Source organism: Belonocnema kinseyi, chromosome 5 (assembly GCF_010883055.1).
Source record: "Belonocnema kinseyi isolate 2016_QV_RU_SX_M_011 chromosome 5, B_treatae_v1, whole genome shotgun sequence".
Classification (NCBI taxonomy): domain Eukaryota; kingdom Metazoa; phylum Arthropoda; class Insecta; order Hymenoptera; family Cynipidae; genus Belonocnema; species Belonocnema kinseyi.
Window position 1 is genome coordinate 68,919,072 of NC_046661.1, and position 7,513 is coordinate 68,926,584.

General features: G+C 31.2%; 1 protein-coding gene across 4 annotated transcripts in view; it reads left to right on the top strand.

The window, feature by feature from the left end:
- Positions 1–7,513, top strand: part of LOC117172435 (steroid hormone receptor ERR1) — a 281,691-nt gene that overhangs the window by 58,139 nt on the left and 216,039 nt on the right. The gene's annotated exons all lie outside the window — the stretch shown is intronic.

Consider the following 7,513-nt stretch of genomic DNA (forward strand, 5'->3'; position numbering starts at 1 on the left):
GAAGTTAAAAAACGTTAAGGTTGCTCAGTAGACCGTATGTGTAAAGTTTAAATCATAAAAAAACATCGGAAATGAGCAAATTCAGTTTATGGAAAAACGACAAAAGCTGCAATAAAACGTTTAATAACAAAAATTTTTTAAAAGGTAGCGCATTTTTTTTAAACGGGATTATGAAACTTCGTCTGTTTTAATACCAATGCAAGTTACGAATTATAATAATATACATTTATGGGAATGCTATGAAATTTCAGGGATAAACTCGAGTGCGAAGCACGAGATGCGTGATGAGAATGTGTTCGTTAAAGCCGAAGGAGCTTTAACAAAAAAGAGAATTCACAATCACGAAATTACTGTTATCGATATTCTCACCTTTAGTTTCAAAAAGTCTATGCAGAAAGATCGAGCGCATAGCGCGAGGTAAATACATTATTGAGCGCGAGATAAATATATTATCGAGCGCGAAGCGTAAGAACCAACGGTCGCGCGCCCTAGGTGCGCTCAAATTTGCGAGCGCAGCGAGCCGCGCGCGATGGGAATACAGCTTATGTCTGAATTCATTTGCATCCTCTGAATAATAACCATTGGCAAATAAAACTTTCTGGCTATCTGGCATCCATGTTTTAATCATTTATGCAACTAGGGATTCATTCTTACCCCAAGGAATAATTCGTAATGCAGACAATATGTTTTCCAACTGAACATCTAATGCTTTGGAATTTTTATTTATGTTACGTTCAGAATTTATGACTGAGAATGCAAAAATAAAAATGGGCCCAATAATTGGTTTTTATATTTGAATGCCGATAATACTCCAGAATTATTGCGAGCCAAATGCGTATCCATTTCTAATGCCTCCGCAAAAAGCTCTAAATTTTAGATACCCGGTAAGAAGATAAGAATTGAGAAAAATTCAGAATCTGAATTCCTATTAATACGCGAATTTTCCTTCATCGAACGTTCCACCAAAGAGTAGAAAAAAGCAAAATCTATTATTTTTAATCGACTTAAAAGAATTTAATGGAAGCGTATTGAGAGGAATTAAAAAATGAAGGAATGAAAAAGAAAGAATAGAAAGAAAGAGAATAATGTCACTTTAAAGACGCAAAACCTAGTCCTGTGAATCGATTCAGACAAATTTCAGTTGTAAATATAAAATAATTATGTTAATAGAAATAATTTTTAGTATTGTCAAAGAATATTTTTATAATTCTGTTTGAAGATAAATAAATGTTGTCTGCCTTACACAACATTACTCTCTAAATCTGAATCAGTGAAATTTCATTATTTGATAGTAAAATTTCACTAATTGGATTAGCGAGAAGTAGGTCACTACAAATTAGTGAAATTTTACTAAGCAAATAGTGGGTTTGAGAGCTAAAGTATCTACTATTAAATAGTGGAAAATTACTTATTAAGTAGTCAAAATCAATCATGACATCCTGATCCTCTCTTAACGATTTGGCTAACTCTTCCGCAGTTAGGCTGTCGTACTCCTAAAACTCATTGGACATATCGGTGTGGATGACGCATATACCTTAGGGTAACCAATACCTAATAATAAATTCATTTAAAATCATCAATAACAATACACCACGCCACTTAAAATTGGCATGAATATTTAAATAAAATATTTTCTGGAGTCAACTAATAACCCCAACAGTAAACTATATTACAAGACAAGTTATAGACGTAAACTATAATGTATATTTAAAAATTAAATTAATTTATGTTGATACTGTATTTACTAAAGAAAAATCTCAATTCAGCTTTCCCTTTATTTCTATAGAAATGAATGGAAAGCTGAATTTCGTAACCTCAAAACGAACACAGCGCTCATTTTCTGTAGCAAACGTTTTTGTCTCGATATACATATCGCCACATAATAAGGACACTATTCACTGGGAAACTACACGAAAGTATAATAAACTGAAAAATATTGCTAACCTGTGTTTAAAATTTTGTTACGCTCGTAGAAAGAAAAATGATGCAATCTGACAAATGTAAACGATGAAAAAGATGCAAACGAGACGTGAGCGCGGGTTGGCGCGAGTCCACCATTAGCTATGTTCACGGCTTCGATCTCCACTTCACTAATTCAATAGTGAGAAGCCAAAAAAATCACTATTTCAGCAGTGAATTATTAAATTACTAATTCAATTAGTGAAATTTTCACTATTTCAAATTTAGAGAGTATGAAATGAAATTACTAGTATTTATTATATTATTAAATCTATAATTTGTTTATACAATACAAAATATTATAATTAAAATGACTTTACCCTTATGGCAGACAAAAAATTGAAATATCCAAACTTACGTTGCACACGGAGGAATAGAAACTATGGTAAGTGCACATATTTTGTATGAAATTAAAAATAACCATGAGAGGTATGTCTACTGATCGGATTAAGAGGAATAAAAAAATAGAATATATGATGGCTTTGCATGGCATACAACACCAAGTTTCAATCGTTAAGGAAATAGAAAAGAATTGGGTTTCGGAGATAAACCTATTCTTTCGTTAGCCACTTCTTCCGATGTCAAATTAGCACATTCAAAAAAATTAAATAATGCTCACTCTTTCGTTTAAATCTGAAAATATTAATTTTTCCCTATTCTTTTCTTCTTATAGGAAACATCTTCTTACAAGATTGCCCGCATTTGTCGTGCCGTGCCCTTGTAGCATTTGATCAAGCCGAACCCCTACCCTAGTAGAAATTGGTCCTTGTTTTATACAAGTTTCTAGTCAGTTTTTGCCTTACGTCTGGTTAGCACCCAACTAGGAGTCTTCTCAGGTACTACTGAGGAACGTAATGCTGCTTCGAGTGTGAAACTGACTAGGAAATCTAGAAGAATCTATTTAGTTACTTATGAGGTACTTACGTAATTTTTAATAAAATTATTTCCTTGGCCGCCTTAATCCGTTCGGTCCTACCTCCATCCCAATCTTTAGCGTTGGAGATGACGCTTGTCAACGCCTTTCGAAGTCTTTGGAGGACAGTGTTTCATCCCTTTAATTTTTTTGCTTAGTCCAAAAATCTGCAAAAATTAACAATGATCAATAAAAATTCATACATTGTTGAAAATTTGATTATGTTGAAATATCTGACTATTATTTGCATTTAATTATCAGTTTGATGATAATCTAATAAATTATCATTGATCAAATCGATGGTTTCTACGAACAATATGCTATCGTTTCGTTATAAACTGTAATACAAAATACTGGAGTTTTGAATTCGTAAGAAATGTTTTGGAAAATAATAGGTTATTTATTCCTCCTGAAAACTTAGCTAAATGAAGTTAGCCTGATTCTTATCCGTAGCAGAAAGATAGCTTCATATTCTTAGAACCCATCGAAATAATTGTTATTAATTATTATTTAATAATTATAGATTTTTAAATTTATTTGTATTCAAGTTGCTTAGTTCGTGTGAGATAGTTTAAAAGTTTAAGAAATAAAATACCTTTTGAAGATTTTCTCACATCCTAACATCAAATGTTTTTTCTATTTATAAAATGTAAAGCAATTGTTCAAAAGCTTTAATCTCTTCATGGACTAAACCAAAACCACATTTCAAAGGTTAGTTATTTGGAGTAAACTCGTCTTCTGCAAATCACCAAATTAATGAGCTGTTGGGCAATGGTATTAAGACATTTTCCATAAAAAATTGTCTGGAATGTATGCAGTTGCAGAATCATCCTCTTTTTCAATTGCTATTCTTAAAGAATGACAAAGACGGATAGTTTGTGTATTGACTTATGCAATGTCAATGTGTCAATGACTTATGCTAATATCGAATACAGATTGCTGAGCATTCGGAATTTTTGTATCAGAATTTTTACACCTTTGATTGTTGTTTGTGTGCTATGACGAACTATCAAATCCTAACGTAACTATGAGTTTTAAACTACGTATATTTTTGTGTTCCCACTTCGAAGTAACACTGTCACACAAACTTTCTGCAGTTTTATTCAGCATTGTCTGCAGTGGAATCATTACCTCTATTTCCGATTTTTCATCATCTGCAGGCTGGCATTCACTCATAGCTTTTTTAATTTCCCGCTATAATGGATGTATGGGTCAAATTCATTTTTAGACTTTCATTTGGCAAAGTCGATTAACTATTTTTATAGTAGTAATGCTCTAAATAAAAAGCTAAAGATGATTCTTTTGAAGAGACTACTTTTTGGCTACAATGATTACTCTTTAAAGTTATTACCTAAATGTTCAGTTAGTAAGGAAAATTTCACCTAAAATAAACGGACTTTCAACAAAATTGTGAAATGTTTTATCAATATTAATATTATTTATAAGAATTACTTTTGAAAGAATAATTAATTGATTATTGTTCCCTTCTCTTCTTTTTCTACAAAAAAATGCATTTTCATCAACATATGATACTTTAATTTCCAGGGAGAAAAATTATTTTTTATTGAAGAAAAACGAATTTTCTACAACATAGTTTAACTTTCAACCCACCTTCTTTCAAACTAAAATCCAGAATTTTTGATCAGAAACATAAATTTGCAACCTAGTAGTTGAATTTTTAATTTAAGTGAAAAAGCTAAATTTTTAATTAAAAATGAAATAGTTAAAATTTCAGTTTTAAAAATAAATTTATAAATAAAAATGTAAATTAAAATGGTTAAATTCTTTTAAATGTTCTATTCATACAAACTTTTTATCGAGGGGCTCTCTCTGAAGTCTAATGTTTCGAACGTAAAACTATACTTGAAGTCGTAGTCGTAGTGAGTCAGCAAAGATGAGCGTAGCGTCGTGCGAAGTCAGTGCCCAGTCAGTACGAAGTTAGTAGGAAGTCAGTGTCGGGTCACTAGGAAGTCAGAACGAAGCCATCTAGGTCGAGATCGAGTGGTATACAAATAATCGAAAAGGATGTCACGCTGCAATGTACAGTACAACTAACGAATTCAAAAACTAGACTAAAACAAAGCCACGACAGTACGATTGAAGTCGCACGACATTGTTAAAATAACGTTACGTTGACTTCAGCGGACTTCGAAGTGAATAGCCCCTCGCTTTTTATTGTAAAGTACGTGTAAACGCTCTAGCATTTTATTGAAACAATTGCGAATGAGAATTGTGTTTAGCTTTAATTTGAAACGCAAAACTGTTCCACTGTGTCAATCCCCCCCCCCCCCAATTTACTTTCCAGTTTACTTTGCATTACTTCAAACGAAGCAAGGTGAAATGAAAAAAAATTTGATTTTGCTTGAAAACACCCAAAGGTGTATTTCTATATGTATAATTTGTTCATAAAATGAAAAATATAAATGCATAGGACAATTTTTTCATCAAACATCATTCGAATTATAATTTCAGCATGGTGTAAGAAAAATGCGATTTTTTTTTGCTTGAAAAAACACAAAATATGCTTTTTTTATATAATCTGTTCGTAAAATAAACAAATATTAATGCATAGCTACACTTTTTTATATGATTTCAGCAAGATCAGATGAAATAACGATTTATTTTTTCTCGAAAACGCCTAAAATGTGCATTTTTTATGTATAATTTGTGCATAAAATAAAAAAAATATTAATGCATTTCAAAATGTTTTCATTAAACTTCATTCAAAATATAATTTCAGCAAGGTCAAAAGAAAAAAACGACTTAGTTTTGCTTGAAAAAGCACAAAATGTGCATTTGTTTATATAATTCGTTCTTAAAATGAAGTGGGAAGACCCCTGAAGGCTTTCAAAAAACCAGGCAAAAAGTTGTAGCTTTTTTAGTTTTCTAAGTAAATTCGAAATATCCTTAGACTGCTATAGCAAAAGTAATTTAAAAATTTTTCAATGTTTCATATTCGTGGAATTGAAAAAAGTGAAAGATCGAGAAAGTACATTTGCTTTTAATTCCTGTTGTAATAGAGCGTTAGTTTTTCTTGGCATAATATTAATATTTTTTGACGTAATATTAAATGAATAAATTAGTTTACATTACGCACTACTATTTCTTTATGCATAATACTTTGATACTACCTGATTGCTTGATTAGTTTTTATTTTTGACGCCGCCCTGAAAGTTAGAGAGGTCCGATAAGCGCCACGCATCAGAAAAAAATTAACAATTTGAAAAAAATAGATTGTTGAACTCCTAATTGATCTATCAGTCGACGGACATTTCGAGCTATATTCCCTGAATATTTTATTGAAAATCCGAAAAACTGACTGACTGAGCACGAGTTGAAGTGAAAAACAAATTAAAATTTATTGATTTTAAACGCCAGTGTTGTGGCTTTAATTAGGAAAACTAAAAAAGCTTCACCTTTTTGCTAAGGGGAAAAAAGATGCACAATGAAATTCTACATTCGAAAATGTTTTTGAAAGCTTCCAGGGGCCTTCCCACTCCCGGCGAAATAAATTTATATATCCTTATTCGATCTGGCAGCTCAATTGTTTAATTTAAATTGTGTATATGTACCAACAATATACTTATAAATTGCATTAAATGTGTACGTGTGGGTGTAGTAGAATTTGTTTTCTTTGATTGAAACTGTACCTAACAGTTGGGCTCATTTTAGCTATGTAATCTACATATCATTTTACCCAACTGTCAGGTAATCTTTATTATCTTGTTGCATTATCTCTTATTGAATCGCGAATTAAATTATAATGAATTTATATCAATAATAATATTTTTAATTTTTCATATCAAATATTACTATTTCATTTTACATGACTGAAAGTGAAATTTTAATAAAATGCCGTAATGTCCTCCGTTTACCGAACTAAGTTCTGTAAAATTTAACACACAAAGATTCTCCGTACGTAAACTTAAAAAAAATTCCCTGTACGATTCGGAGTTGTTATTTTTACATTCTCATTAATGAGATTGTAATGTAATCGTCCAAGTTTTCGATCTCTGGTTTTTAACGGATATTTACGTTTCGACACGCACAAAATCTGAAAATCATAAAATTTTGTCGGTGTCTGTCTGTATGTCTGTATTATGGTTACCTGAATGTTGTAGCCACGCTAACTTTTGAAGGATTTGTCCAATAGAGTTTGCATTGCATACACTCCTGAAGGTCTCCAAAATGAAGGTTCGTTAATCAGACATTTCCAACCAAAATTAAAAAATCAAAGTTTCTTATAGATGGGTAAAATACTTGCAAATGATCCGAATAACATTTTTAATTTTGATGAAAATTAGAGAAGTTATATACTTTTCAAAAATTTGAAAAATTTCAAAAACTAGAAAAAATTATTTTTTTCTTAGATCCAAAGATTTCATTAAAAATTTTCACTAGATACAAAATATATTTCAAAACTATTCTAGCCGAATTTTTCGATTAACCCACAATTTCAAAAAAATAGAACATGTGTAATCGAACTGTTGAGCGCGAAGCGCGATTATCACGAAGAGAATGTAATCGTCAAGGCCGTATAGGTGATTTGAGAACCTTCTTTAATGTCAAATTAAAAAAAATGTTCAGCTTCACTTTATGACTGTAGTGTATGAGGGGTTTGAATTACAGAAGGTATTTGAT